Raw genomic sequence first — 16,840 nt, 5'->3', positions numbered from 1 at the left:
AGAGGAAATAGATTCATCGACAAAAGAAAGTCTTAATTCTAACAAATCCCTAACAAAAAATGTCCAAGAAATATGGGCCACCATGAAAAGACCAAATCTAAGAATAATAGGTATAGAAGAACACGAAGAAGCCAGCTCAATGGTACAGAAAACATATTCAACAAAATCATAGAAGAAAATTTTCCCAACATGAAGAAGGAGATGCCTATGAAACTACAACAAGCTTACCGAACACCAAATAGACTGGACCAGAAAAAAGTCCCCTTGTCACATAATAATCAAAACTCCAAACATACAGAATAAAGAACGAATACTAAAAGCAGCAAAGGAAAAAGGCTAAGTAACATATAAAGGCAAACCTATCAGAATTACACCTGACTTCTCCATGGAAACTATGAAAGCCAGAAAGAAGGTCATGGATAGATGTTCTACAACCAGTAAGACACCACAGATTCCAGCCTATAATACTATTCCCAGCAAAACTCTCAATCACTATAGATGGAGAAAACAAAATGTTCCATGACAAAACCAGATTTATGCAATACATATCCACAAATTCAAACCTACAGAAAGTTCTAGAAGGAAAACTCCAACCCAAGGAAGATAACTACACTCAAAATAACAAGGGCAGTAATCTAACTTTACCAGAAACCAGAAATAGGAGAAAAGCTCACACATAAAACCACCACCAAAAAATGAATCCAAAGCAAGCAAGAATCAACAATCAATGGTCATTAATATCCCTTAATATCAATGATCTTAACTCACCTATAAAAGGACACAGGCTAACAGAATGGCTATGAAGACAGAATCCATCCTTTTGCTGCATGCAAGAAACATACCTCAATTTCAAAGACAGACACTAGCTAAAGGTTAAGGGTTGGGAAAAGACTTTCCAATCAAATGGATGTAAGTAGCAAGCAGGTGTAGCTATTCTAATATCTAACAAAATAGACTTCAAACTAAAATTAATCAAAAGAGTTGATGAAGGTCACTTCATATTCATCACTGGAAAAATCCATCAGGAAGAAACCTCAATTCTGAATATATATGCCCCAAATATAAAGGCACCCACGTTCATAAAAGAAACATCACTACAACTCTAATCACACATTAAACCCCACACACTTATGGTGGGAGACTTCAACACCCCACTCAAACCACTGGACAGGACAGGCCCACCAAACAGAAACTTAACAAAGAGACAATGAAAATAACAGAAGTTACCACCAAATTGGGTTTAACAGACATTTATAGAACATTCCACCCAAACAAAAAATAATATACCTTCTTCTCAGCACCACACAGAACCTTCTCTAAAATCAACCACATATTTGTCAGTAAAGGAAACCTCAACACATACTAAAAAATTGGAATGACCCCCTGTATCCTGACAGACCAGCACATCTTAAAATTAGAATTCAATGTCAACACAAATTGCAGAAACCTCACAAACTTATGGGAATTGAACAATGCTCAATTGCATCACCCCTGGGTAAAGGAAGAAGTAAAGAAAGAAATAAAAGACTTCCTAGAATTCAATGTAAATGAAGGCACAACATACCCAAACCTTTGGGATACTTTGAAAGCAGTTCTAAGAGGAAAAATTATAGCACTAAGTGCCCACATGAAGAAACTGGAGAATTGCCACACTAGCTAATTAACAGAACACCTGAAAGCTCTAGAACAAAAAGAAGCAACATCTCCTAGGAGGAGTACATGCCAGGAAATAATCAAATTGAGAGCTGAAATCAGTAAAGTAGAAACAAAGAAAACAATACAAAGAATCAATGAAACAAAGAGTTAGTTCTTTGAGAAAATCAACAAGATAGATGAACCTTTGACAAACCTAACTAAAAGACAGAGAAAGAACATGCTAATTAACAAAATCAGAAATGTAAAAGAGGACATAGCAACAGACACTTGGGAAATCCAAAGAATCATCAGGTCATATTTTGAGAATCTGTACTCCACTAAATTGGAAAATGTAAAGGAAATGGATGATTTTCTGGAAGCAGACATAAGAAATCTTCCAACCAAGAAAAGTCCGGGGCCAGCTAGTTTCAATGTGAAATTCTACCAAAAATTCAAGGAAGAGTTACTACCAATACTCTTCAAATTGTTCTACACAATAGAAGCAGAAGGATCACCGCTATATTCATTTTACAAGGCTACAATTACATAAGTAGCCAAACCACACAAAGACACAACCAAGATAGGGAATTACAGACCAATGTCCCTCATGAATATTGATGCAAAAATACTCAATAAAATACTGGCAAATTGAATCCAAGAACACATCAGAAAAATCATACACCGTGATCAAGTAGGCTTCATCCCAGGGATGCAGGATGGTACAGTACAACATATGAAAATCCATCAATGTAATCTAATATATAAAAAAACTGAAAAAGAATAACCACATGATCATCTCACTAGATGCTGAAAAAGTCTTTGACAAAATCCAATACCCCTTCATGATAAAGGTCTTGGAGAGATCAGGGATAACAGGAACATACCTAAACATAATAAAAGCTATATACATCAAGCCAATAGCCAAGCTAAATGGAGAGAAACTAAAGGAAAGACATCTAAAACCAGAAACAAGACAAGGGTGTTCACTCTCTCCATATCTCTTCAATATTGTATTTGAAGTTCCAGCAATAGCAATAAGACAACGATAGGAGATCAAGATGATACGAATTGGAAAGGAGGAAGAAGACAAATTTTCACTATTTGCAGAAGATGTGATAGTCTACGTGAGTGACCCAAAGAATTCTACCAGTAAACTCCTACAGCTGATAAAGACCTTCAGCAATGTGGCAGGATACAAAACTAACTAAAAAATCAATAGCCCTACTGTATATAGACAAAAAGAGGATGAGAAAGAAATCAGAAAACAGCACCCTTTATAATAGCCAAAAACACCATAAAATATCTTGGGGTAATTGTAGCCTCGTAGAAAGAGCCACACAAAGACACAACTAAGAAAGAGAACTATAGACCAATTTCCCTCATGAACATTGACACAAAAATACTCAATAAAATACCCGTAAACCGGATTCAAGAACACATAAGAAAAATCATCCACCATGATCAAGTAGGCTTCATCGCAGGAATGGAGGGATGGTTCAACATTAGAAAATCTATCAATGTAATCCACCATATTAACAATCTGCGAAAGAAAAACCACATGATAATCTCACTAGATGCTGAAAAAGCCTTTGACAAAATCCAGCACCCCTTCATGATAAAGGTCCTAGAGAGATCAGGGATAACAGGAACGTACCTGAATATAATAAAAGCAATACACAGTAAACCAACAGCTAACATCAAACTAAATGGAGAGAAACTCAAAGCAGTTCCTCTAAAATCAGGAACAAGACAAGGCTGTCCACTCTCTCCATATCTCTTCAATATTGTACTTGAAGTTCTAGCTACAGCAATAAGACAACAAAAGGAGATAAAGGGGATACAAATAGGAAAAGAAGAAGTCAAACTTTCACTATTTGCAGACGATATGATTGTTTACATAAGTGACCCAAAAAACTCCGCAAGGGAACTCCTAGAGCTGATAAACACCTTCAGCACTGTGGCAGGATACAAGATAAACTCAAAAAATCAGTGGCCCTATTATATACGGATGATGAAGTGACTCAGAAAGAAATCAGAGAAACATCACCCTTTACAATAGCCAAAAACAGCATCAAATATCTGGCTATAATGTTAACCAAGGAAGTTAAAGACCTGTATATCAAGAACTTTGTGTCTTTAAAGAAAGAAATCAAAGAAGATACCAGAAAATGGAAAGATCTCCCATGCTCTTGGATTGGTAGGATCAACATAATAAAAATGGCAATCTTGCCAAAAGCAGTCTACAGATTCAATGCAATCCCTATCAAAATTCCATCACAATTCTTCAAGGACCTGGAAAGAACATTAATCAACTTTATATGGAAAAACAAAAGGCCCAGGATAGCCAAAACATCCGTATACAATAAAGGAACTTCAGGAGGCATCACCATACCTGACTTCAAGCTCTATTATAGAGCTATAGTCCTGAAAATAGCTTGGTATTGGCACAAAAATAGACAGGTAGACCAATGGAACCGAATCGAAAGCCCTAATTTTAACCCACATACCTATGAACACTTGATTTTTGACAAAGAAGCTAAAACTGTACAATGGAAAAAAGAAAGCATCTTCAACAAATGGTGCTGGCATAACTGGGTACTGGTATGCAGAAGACTGCAGATAGATCCATGTTTATCGCCTTGTACAAAACTTAAGTCCAAATGGATCAAAGATCTCAACATAAATCCAGCCACCCTGAAACTTTTAGAAGAGAATGTGGGAGATACTCTTCAACGAGTTGGTACAGGAGACCACTTCCTAAACAGAACACCAGTGGCACAGGCACTGAGATCGACAATTAACAAATGGGACCTTCTGAAACTAAAAAGCTTCTGTAAGGCAAAGGACACAGTCAAAAAGACAAAAAGGCAGGCCACAGAATGGGAAAAGATATTCACTAACCCTACATCTGACAGAGGGCTAATCTCCAAAATTTACAAAGAACTCAAGAAACAAGTCTCCAAAACACCAAAGGATCCAATTAAAAGGTGGGGTACAGAGCTAAATAGAGAATTCTCAGTAGAGGAGGCTAAAATGGCCAAGAGACACTTAAGAAAGTGCTCAACATCCTTAGCCATCAGGGAAATGCAAATCAAAACAACTCTGAGATACCATCTTACTCCTGTCAGAATGGCTAGAATCAAAAACACCGAAGACAATTTATGCTGGAGAGAATGTGGAGAGAGAGGAACACTCCTCTACTGCTGGTGGGAGTGCCGACTCATACAGCCACGTTGGAAAGCAGTATGGAGATTCCTCAGGAAAATGGGAATCAATCTACCACAAGACCCATCAATTCACCTTTTAGGCATATATCCAAAGAAGGCAAATTCATACAACAAGGGCATCTGCTCCACTATGTTCATAGCAGCATTATTTGTAATAGCCAGAACCTGGAAGCAACCTAGATGCCCCTCAACTGAAGAGTGGATAAAGAAAATGTGGTACATTTACACAATGGAGTATTAGCAAAAAAAATGGAATCTTGAAATTTGCAGGTAAATGGATAACACTGGAAGAAACCATCCTGAGTGAGGTAACCCAGTGGCAAAAAGACAAACATGGTATGTACTCACTCATATATGGATTTTAAACATGGATCAGGATAGTGCCAGTCTGCACTCCCACTGATAGAGAGTCTGGGAAACAGGAAAGAACCTAAAAGATATGCATATATGCATAGTACCCAAGAGAAGACAAGATCCTCTGAATGGATGTGGAAAACAGCGAGGGGTGGGGGGGGAGTGGGAGCTGGGAAGAAGAGAGGGGATGAATAGGAAGAGAGTTGGTCATGGGGGAACAGGAAGTTGAGTGGGTGGGGGTAGAATAGGGGGAAGAGTGAATCATAGGATAGAAGACAGATCAGGCACCAGAGTGACCTCGAGTGATCTAAAGGGATAACACCAATTGGCAAGCTAAGCAATAGTGGAGAGACCACCTCGAATGCCCATTCCTGATAATGAACTTGATGTCTATAACCATCCGGGAGCCTTCATCCTGTGACTGATGGAAGCAGAGGCAAACACACAATTAATCACTGAACTGAACCCAAGGAACCCAGTGACAGAGAGAGAGGAGTGATGAGCAAATTGGCAAAGAATGGGCTGGCAAAACCAGCAGAGACAGCTGATCTGAACAGGGGAGAGCTCTTGGACCCGAGACCGACAGTGGGGAGGCCAGCATGGGACTGATCTGGACCCCCCAAATGTGAGTGTCAGCGAGAAGGCCAGGGCAACCTATGGGCCCTGAGCTGTGAATCAGTGTCTATCCCTGGTATACAAACAGTCTTTGTGTGCCTATAGCACAAAGAGGGATGCTCTCTCAGCCTGGACTCTTAGGGGAGTGCCTGGACCCTACCCAGAGTAAAATGACAGACTCTAGATATCCCCTATGTGGAAGGATTTGGCAATAGGGTGGGAGGGTGGGGGGGGAAGGGGAGTGCGGGAAGAGGGGAGGGAGAGGGAACTGGGATTGACATGTAAAACAAGCTATTTAAAATTAAAATAAAAATGATATAAAAAATGAAATAGTAAAAAAAATATCTTGGGGTAACTCTAACCAAGCAAGTGAAAGACCTGTATAACAAGAACTTTGAGTCCTTAAAAAAAGAAATTAAAGAATATGCCAGAAAATGGAAAGATCTCTCATGCTCTTTGATAGATAGGATCAATGTAGTAAAAATGGCAATCTTACAAAAAGCAATTTACAGATTCAATGCAATCCCTATCAAAATACCAGCACAAATTTTACCGACCTCAAAAAGTCAATCCTTAACTTTATATGGAAAAACAAAAGACCCAGGACAGCCAGGCAGCCCTGTACAATAAAGGAACCTCCGGAGGCATCACCATCCCTGACTTCAAGCTCTATTATAAAGCTATAGTTCTGAAAATATCTTGGTACTGGCACAAAAGCAGACAGGTAGACCATTGGAATCGAATCGAAGACCCTGCTATCAACCCACACACCTTTGAACAGCAGATCTTTGACAAAGAATCTAATACTATACAATGGAAAAAAGAAAGCAACCAATGGTGCTGGGGTAACTGGATGCTGGCATGTAAAAGACAACAGATAGATCCGTATCTATCACCATGCACAAAACTTAAGTCCAAATGGATCAAAGACCTCAACATAAATCCAGCCACACTGAACCTCTTAGAAGAGAAAGTGGGTGGTATCCTTGAACGAATTGGTACAGGAGACAGCTTCCTGAACGTAACACAGGAACGATCCTGAATGTGATCGACAATTAATAAATGGGACCTGATGGGGAAGTCCTGTATATATGTCAATAAAGCACTGTTGGCCAATAGGGAAGCAAGATAGGTAGGACTAGGAGTCCAGGAGGACTCTGGGAAGGAGAAACACAGAGAGTCACAATGTAGCTACCATAGGGATAAGAAGTCCGGACCCTTTCTCCGGTAAGAGAAATACTTGGATTAACAATTATGGAGTAAATACTTAAGTCACACATATCCAGTAAGAAAGAAGCAAGGCCAACAGATTCATAATTAATTAATGCAGCGTCTTTTGTGTTATTTGGGGACTAAAACGTAGCAGAGCCCAGGCAACTGATGGGGAAAAAACCAAAGCGGCTGGCAAGGAAAAGGCTTCTCTCAACAGGGACCTCCTGAAACTGAGGAGCTTCTACAGGGCAAAGGAAACAGTAAACAAGGCAAAAATGACAGCCCATGGAATGGGAAAAGATATTCACAAACCCCACATCTGACAGAGGGCTGATCTACAATATTTACAAAGAACTCAAGAAGCAAGACTCCAGAACACCAAAGGATCCAATTAAAAAATGGGGGTACAGAATTAAATAGAGAAATCTCAATAGAGGAGTCCAAAATGGCCAAGAGACTCTTGAGAAAGTACTCAACATCTTTAGCCATGAGGGAAATGCAAAGCAAAAACTCTGAGATACCATCTCACTCCCATCATAATGGCTAAAATCTAAAACACTAATGACAGTTTATGCTGGAGAGGATGTGGAGGGGTTTACTCCTCCACTGCTGGTGGGAATGCCAACTAGTGCAGCCACTTTGGAGATCAGTATGGAGATTCCTCAGAAAAATGGAAATCAGTCTACCACAAGATCCAGCAATTCCACTCTTAGGCATATACCCAAAAGATGTACCCTTATACAATTAGGACATCTGCTCAACTATATTCATAGCAGCATTATTTGTTATTGCCAGAAGCTGGAAAGAACCTAGATGCCCCTCAACTGAAGAGTGGATAGAGAAAATGTGGTACATTTACACAATTGAGTACTACTCAGCGGAAAATAATGGAATCTTGAAATTTACAGGCAAATGGATGGCACTGGAAGAATCCATCCTGAGTGTGGTAACCCAGTCACAAAAAGACAAGCATGGTATGTACTCGCTCATTAGACATGGATCAGGGCATTGCTAGCCTCCAATCCCACCACCAGAGAGTCTGGGGTACAGGGAGGACCCTAAGAGAGATATGCATGGTATCCCGGAGAAGAGTTAGGGGATGAGATCTCCTAATTGGATTGGAGGGGGGAGAAAGGGAGGGCAGAAAGAGATGGGAGAAAGAGAAAGAGAAAGAGAAAGAGGAGGGGAGAGGAGGACATGGGAGAGCAGGAAGGTTGACCAGAATAGAGGAGAAAATGATGGGAGATACCAGAAAAGAGGGAGCCAGTATAAGTTGGAGGAGAGATCTGGCACTAGTGAGATCTTCACAAATCTACAAGAATGACACCAACTGGCATTAAGGCTACCTTAATGCCCTCCCATGATAATGAGAATGAATTCTTATATGCCATCTTAGAATTCTCATCCAATGGCTGATGGAGGCAGAGGCAGACACCCACAGCTGTGAACCGAATTGAACTCCTGGAACCCAGTTGCAAAGAAGAGTGATGACCAAAGGAATCAAGATCGGGCTTGCAAACCCACAGAAGTAGCCTACCTAAACAAGGGGGATCACATGGACCCCAGACTGATGACTGAGGGGACAGCATAGGACTAATCCAGACACCCTCCCACTGGACCTGGGTGACAGAGAGGAGGCCTTGGCAATCTGTGGGACTGGGGAGAATGGAACAGTATTTATTCCTGGCATACAGAAAGACTCTGGGAACCCATGCCATATGGAGGGATACTCTCTCAGCCTGGACACAGGAGGAAGAACCTGGGCCCTTCCCGGGATGTTGTGACAGACCCTGAAAATCCCTCATGAAGGCCCTTGCCCTCCCTGGGGAGCAGAGGGGGGGTGGAGTAGGGGTGATGGGTTGGGAGGATTGAGGGTGGGGGAGGAGGGGAGGGAGAGGGAAAAGAAAGTGGCATGCATATAAAGTTAAATAAAAATATATGAAAAAAGAGTTATAATTGGGATGAATCTGAGAAACCTACAAAGACAGAAAAACAATTCACAAAGAGTGTACCTTTTCATATACTAGGATTCGTTATTTTTATTCATTCTTTTATAAAGTAGACAAGAGGAGAATCTACGAATTTAATTTACTGAACCATCACAATCCCTAAGAGCTAATTTATACGCATTTATCCCTATACAATAGATGAGTGTACTCTTCACTCTTTATGAAGGAAACTTCTGTTTGCAACAGACAGAGACCATTTCAGACAATGACAACCAAAGAAAATGCAGACTTGTGGAGTCTAGTTCCACTAAATACATCTGCAAAAATACTCTGGTATTTAAGTCTTAGCATTGCAGAAGAAGGTTGGAGAGACAGAGGATCAGGTACTTTTCTGTGAGATTTTGTCTCTTGAGAACATCAGAAGCTATACCCAAGAAGTTTCAATACGATTGTCCAAACATGAGCAGAACAAGAATGATACAAACAGACATACCAAAACGCATGAGGAAAACTTCACAAGGCTTCAACCCTACATAAAGGACTATAGCCAACTGAGAAAAGCTGAGAGGTGGACTTCTACAGGGAAAAGTATACCACTGGGTGTCCAGTATCAAATGGCCAGTTCTGAAAACATATATGCAGAGAACATCTTGCAACTGAAAAGATTGTATTTAGGAGTGTGTATGTATATGTGTATATGAAGGCAAAAACAATGAAAGGAGAGACCATAAATCTGAAGGAGTGTGGTGAGGGAGATATTGGGTGATTTGTACGGAGTAAAGGGAAAGGAGAAAGTTTATTATTATATTATAATCTCATCAAATAAAAAAATAACAAAATAGAATCTAAGAAGATGTTAATCATAAAAGTAGACAGCATAGCTATATTATACACAAAATGATATGATAGATACTATACCACATCTGTGCAGCCGGCATATAATATACTTTATAGTTTAATTGTTATTTCCCTTTCTGTTACTGCTAGTGTAACTCCAGTAACTAAAATAGAAATTTAAACATATTTCTAGTTATCTCAAAAAAACCCCAAGCAAACATATCTTAATATTCAGAGCAATATAGCCTTGATTATTTTTGTTGATTTTTGCTTTTAGTGTTTATACAAAAGGTAGTTTCTGAAAAAGTTCAATGTCAGTTTTGTTCAACTTTTCATATTTCTTTTGTTATTTTTATTATTACTACTAACACAAATTTATAATTTTTCTTCTGAAATACTTTTTGAGAATTTCATGCTTAAGTACACTACCTTTGAATCATCTCATCTTTCCCTTTTCTATCCTACCACTTTTGCATTCCCGGTCAGATGTATGGCTTCTTATTCTATAATTCTTGCTTCTGTGTCTTCCATTGTATATATACTACCTACTGAGTTTCTTCAGTCTTGCTTGTATGTTCCTGTGTTTAGTTGACAATTAGAGATTGGATAAACTATCTGGGATCTTGTTGCTTGACAAGACTGGTACTCTTTCCTTTAGCATCTGTTGACTCTTTGTAGTTCTTCACTCAGGGATAGCACAACATCAAATTTAGCCTATCCATGTTGGCATGTCCACTGGTGTGTTTATTATACAAGGTTACCACAACAAGCTGTGAAAACATTGGATGGATTTGTAGAAATATGAGAATACATTGTTTCACAGTTCTGGAGCCAAAAGATAAGACTACCATGTTGGCAGACCCCATGCTCTTTCTGCCAGTCTCGGTGTTTTCTTCTTTTCCTCCCATTTTCTTTTTTTGTAGGTGTAAATGAATTTTCATTGGGAAGGAAGTTGTCAACTCAAACAGCAGCAAATTAAGAATGCATAAAGAAAAATTCCTTGTTGTCATAGTCAGACATAACTTCCAGAATATGTGGCATAGGAGACATTTTGATCTGTGACCACAAGACTGAATGCATAAAGAGCTTTCCTATTAAATTTAACACTTCTAGGTCCTACTAAAAAAGGAATATGCAGTACATGTATGGAAAAGTTGCTTCTGAAAGCAAACCCCCAAAGAAGGGTCAGAGACAGAATGTAGAAATCAGGAAGTTATTATTATAATTACTTTAAATTTTAATGCACTATATTTCCATATCTTCACAGTAATTCAAAACACACCCACTTGCAGAATTGGTTCAGATTACTTAAATACCAAATGTGCTGTCAGTCCTCTACACAAGTGTCTGGAAGTTACTCATGCTTATATGAATGAAGCTATTGACACTTTTCTACATCAGTAACTGCACACCAGAAAGGCAGAGACAACACAAATCAAGGGATGGAGTTTCCCAAAGCTGCAGTGTGAAAATACCATCACATTCTTCTCCTGCACTGTCTGATATCCACGATGTTAAGTTGTCTCTGACACCTGCATGATGAGGGTGCTGTCTCTGTAGGAATCTTCATTCAGTGTATCACACTCTGTGATGGCCTCATCAAGAGCCGTTTTGGCCAGTGTGCAGGTACGCTCTGGATTATTGAGGATCTCATAGCAAATACAGAAAAGTTAAGAGTCAGCCCCAGGTGAATGGGATGCGTAGGTTTCATCTTTCTTGCTATATCAAATATGTCTTGGTCTCCAAAACACCAAAGGATCCAATTAAAACGTGGGGGACTGAACTAAATAGAGAATTCTCAATCGAGTAATATAAAATGGCCGAGAGACACTTGAGAAAGTGTTCAACATCACTAGCCATTAGGGAAATGTAAATCAAAACAACTCTGAGATATCATCTTACTCCTGTCAGAATGGCTAAAATCAAAAATGCCAGTGACAGTTTATGCCGAAGAGGATGTGGAGAAAGAGGAACACTCCTTGACTGCTGGTGGGAGTTCCAGCTCGTACACCCAGTATGGAAATCAGTATGGAGAGTCCTCAGGAAAATAGGTCTGAGTCTACTACAAGACCCAGCAATGTCACTCTTAAGCATATACCCAAAAGATTACCATTCACACAACAAAGATGAATGTTCTACTATGTTCATAGCAGCATTATATGTAATAGCTAGATCCTGGAAACAACCTAGATGCTCCACAACTGAGGAGTGAATAGAGAAAATGTGGTACATTTACACAATGGAGTACTACTCAGTGGAGAAAAAAAATGTAATCTTGAAATTTGCAGGCAAATGGATGGCACTAGAGGAAACCATCCTGAGTGAGGTAACCCAGACACAAAAAAATAAACATGGTATATACTCACTCATATATCTATTTTAGAGATGTATCAGGGGAGTGTCACCTTACAATCCCAGTGCCGGTGAATCTGGGAAACAGGGAGGTTCCCAAGAGAAATGCAAGATACCCCAGAGAAGTGAGCACACTGAGCACATTGAGAACATCGGGAGAAAGGAGAGGGTACCAAGAAACACAGAGGGTGATAAGAGGAAGGGAGAAGAAGGCATGGGGGAGCAGGAAGGTTGAGTCGAGGTAAGATTAGAGGAGAGCAGGATGAGAGATACCATAATAGATAGAGTCATTATAGGCTTGAGGACTGAGCTGACTCTAGCGAGATCTCCAGAGATCTACAAGGATAACACCAACTGGCAAACTAAACAATAGTGGAGAGACTACATTAATTGCCCCTCCTTTATGGTAAGGTTGATGGCTGACTACCTTATATGCCATTCTAGAACCTTCATCCAGAGATTGATGGAAGCAGAGACAGATACCTACAGCTAAACACCGAACTGAACTCCTGGAAACTAGTGACAAAGATGGAGGAGTGATGAGCAAAGGGGTCAAGACCATGATGATGAAACCCACAAAGACAGCTGACCGGATAAGGGGGAGCTCTTGAACCCCAGACTGATGCCTGAGAGGTCAACAGGGGACTGGTCCAGACTCCATGAATATAGTGCCAGGGAGGAGGCCACAGAAATCACTGGGTCCTTGGGTAGTAGATCAGTGTTCACCATGGTTTATGGATGAGCTTTGGGAGCCCATTCCAAATTGAGGGATGCTCTCTCAGCCTGGACACATGAGTAAGGGCCTAGGTTCAGCCCAGGATGAAATGACAGACTTTAGAGATCCCCCCCAAGGAGGTCCTCACACTTCCTGGGGAATGGTATGGGGATTGGATGGAGGGTTGGGGGGACTGGTGGAAGGATAAGGGAGGAGGTGTGGGAGAGGGAGCTGGAACTACATGTGAAACATTCATGTTTCTAACTTAAATAAAAAATATATTGAGGAAAATATGTGCCTTGGTAGGCTCCTTGGGAATTATCCATCATTTGTTTTCGATCGTCACCACATGATACTTCAGCAAGATACCGGAAATAATCTCCCTTCATCTTCTGATAGAAGACCTTACTCTCTTGATTACTTACATTGGCTAGTAAATACTTTCCAACAATTCCAGTTCCATGGTGTAGATGGACCTCAGCGCCGACTCCACTTTCTCTCAGTAGTCCCTTATCAGCTGTAACTTCTTGTTAGAGGTGTTGGTCTTCTGCTGGATGATGGAGATGACCCTCGACCACGTTCTTATAGGCCACTGACAGCAGGTTGAGCTCCTCATTGGACCCCTCTGTCATGGCTTTCATGTAGGTGGGCATAGTGCTCTGCCTGCTCAGTCAGCTTAGCCTTGTGGATCAAATCAGTCTTCTCCATGGCTAAGCGAGGGCGAACACCAAGCCAGATCAGGAGTCCTCCTTACAATCTTCTTGGCCGCGACTTGAGTTCTTTTCTTCTCGTTTTCAATACCACATTTAATGTAACATTCATAGGACTGCTTAGATAATCCAAATGAAATTGTTGCAAAAATAGAGGCAATGTTATCTCAGAAAACTCATTTGCGTATAAAAACCTATTTTTCTTTTTTGTTTTGGTCAGGAGGAATTCCAAAGGAGTCAGACTTCTTTAAACCAATTAATACTTGTGTAACTTAACTGCTCTTGGTGTTTTCTGACTTGTCAGTTTGCCTCATCATCCTATCTTCTTCTATTGTGTTTTTACATGGTCTCCTGTCTCTCAAAGTCTTTCTCCATGCCAAAATCCCTCAAAATTAATTAAGAAGCAATATCACAACTTCTTTGCACTCACTATTTCCAAATGAAATCACACTTTGCAATTCTGTAGATTAGGATTTCATCGTGTCTTTTTGGTGAACACTATTCAAATATTAACACATAACTGATACAGTAAAAAGGCACGAACAGCTTGTAAACATGCCATCTATTCTACTGTTTCTTTAATGTTTTAATTTATAATATTGATAAGTCATTGTCAATTGATTTCACTACTTCTGGAAATACTTAGTTGCAATTGTGTGAGTTGTCATGACATCTGATTGACTGCAAACTTTGGAATGACTTATCATATTTAACTATACCCATTTGCTAGAAATCAATAAGCATATTCTGCAGAATTTTTCTTGGTAAATATAGCTCAGGAGAAGACAGACTTATGCAATATTTTAAAAATGAGAAAATCACTAGTTACATTTTAAAAAATTCCCTGATTTATTTGAGTTTCAGAAACACTGACTGTATTGATGAACTGTTTCACAATGGGGACAAGGAATAGTTGTGATGAGTGTGTTATTGGGTGGTGTAATTTTGTTGCAAACATCACAGAATGTACTTATATGCATATACAAACCGCATTTTCCACACAATTTCTTGATAATGTCAATTTAGTAAACACTACATATATGAAGCTGGTGATAAGACAACATTACATCCAATTCTATTGCATATGTATAGTTTAAGTTAATGTATACTTTTAAATAACAATAAAACATAGAATAGCAAAAACATCAGCCAGTATAATAAATAAATATTTATTATTGTTATCTATTATTATCACCTATTATGCCATTTATACAATAAAACCATTTTAAAAATCTATAAAAACAAGAGAATAAACCCCTTTTTATGAAAACACAAATGTGAAAGGAAATGACTAGACATGAAAGTGGAAATAGAATCAAGAAAGCAATCCCAATATGAAGGAAATGAAAAATTTAGTCACTCAAACAAGAACTGCAGAGGCAAGCTTTACCAACAGAATATCAGATATAGAAGAGAGAAGCTTAGTACTGAAGACATAAAGAACAAAATGGATCAAAAAATGTTAAATATAAAATAATCCTGGCACAAAAAAATTCTAAGAATCTGGGACACTAGACCAAATCCAACAATAAAAGGAATAGAGGAAGGAGAAGAAAACTAGTTCGAAGGCACAGAAATATTTTCAAAAAAGTCATAGAATAAAATTTTCCTGCTTTAAAAAATCAAGGTACAAGAATACAGAAAGCCAAATAGATTGGACCAGATAAGAAGCTCCCTTTGCCACATAATAATCAAAATATCAATCATAGAACAAAGGAAGAATATTAAAGTTGCAAGAGAAAAGAACATGTATAATATAAAGGCAGGCCTATGAGAAGCACACCCAACTTCTTAATGGAGACTCTAAAGCCAAAATGGCTTGAACAGAAGTGTTACAGACTATAAGAGACAATAGATGCCAGCAGAGACTACTATACCCAGAAAAACTATCAGTCACCATAGATGGAGAAAATAAGATATTCCATAATAAAACCAAACTTAAGCAAAATCTAGCTGCAAATCCAGCTCTACAGAAGGTGTTAGAACAAATACTGCAACCTAAATAGATCAAGCATATGTAATAAAACATGGGGAATGAATAATACCAGACCAGGAAATCAAGAGGGCAAGCACATACACAAACACCACTACAACAAAATGACAAGAATCACTACTAATTGGTATCTCACAATATCAATTGTGCCAATTCCCCAATAAAAAGACACAGACTAACAGAATGGATGTGAAAAAGGATCTATCCTTCTCTTTCATTCATAAAACACAATTACATCAAGGATAAACATCACCTAAGGGTAAAAATGACTGAAGAGGTATCCCAAGCAAAAGGACCTAAGAAGTAAGCTCATGTAGTGATTTTAATATCTGACAAAATAGAGTGTAAAAAACTAATCAGAAGAGATAGGAAAGAACATTATATAATCATTAAAAGAAAAATTCCAACAAGACTACATTTAGTTCTCAACATCTATGCATCAAACACAAGGTTTATAAAAGAAACAATATTGTAGTTATAATTATATACTGACCCTAACAAACATATTGGGAAATTTCAATACCCTATTCTCACCAAAGACAAATCATTCACATGAAATATAAGCAGAGAAATGCAAGACCAAACATATGTAATGAATCAAATTGAACCAGATATTTATAGAACATTTCACAAATCACAAAAGAGTATACATTCTTCTCAGGACCTCATGGGATGTTCAATAAAATTGGCTGCATACTTGGACAAAAAGCAAATATTCACAGATATGAAAAAATTGAAATAACATCTCTCATTCCATCTGACCATCATGGATGAAAGCTATCAACAATAGCAGAAACAACAGAGAGTTTACACACTCTTGGGAGCTGACCAATTCACAACTGAATGAAAAGTAGGTCAAGACAATATTTAAGAAGTTACAGATTGTCTAAAATTTAATGAATACCCAACATATAGAAATTTGAAGGATATAATGAAGATGGTTTTAAAGGGAAGGTCTACATGAAAAATTGGAGAAATCTCTTACTAGTAACTTAACAGCACATCTGAAACTCCAGAACAAAACAAATAAATTACACTCAAAAGAAGTAGACAGCAGCAAATAAATTAAGGTCTGAAGTCAATAAACTAGAAACAAACAAAACAACACAGAGAATCAAGGAGTTGTTTCTTTGAGAAAATCAGTAACATTAACAAGTTCTATGCATATTAACTAAAAAGCAGAGAGAGAAGAAAAGGAGGAAATAACAACAGACACTGAGAAAGTTCAGAGACTCATAAAG

At 38.6% G+C, this 16,840-nt stretch overlaps 1 pseudogene; it reads right to left on the bottom strand.

The window, feature by feature from the left end:
- Positions 1-11,221: 11,221 nt before the first annotated feature.
- On the bottom strand, positions 11,222-13,604 carry LOC101833703 (annotated as a pseudogene).
- Positions 13,605-16,840: the final 3,236 nt, after the last annotated feature.

This window comes from Mesocricetus auratus, unplaced genomic scaffold (assembly GCF_017639785.1).
Source record: "Mesocricetus auratus isolate SY011 unplaced genomic scaffold, BCM_Maur_2.0 Super-Scaffold_100043, whole genome shotgun sequence".
NCBI classification, from domain to species: domain Eukaryota; kingdom Metazoa; phylum Chordata; class Mammalia; order Rodentia; family Cricetidae; genus Mesocricetus; species Mesocricetus auratus.
The sequence above is the reverse complement of the archived record's forward strand: the minus strand, read 5'-3'. Positions and strand labels throughout refer to the sequence as shown.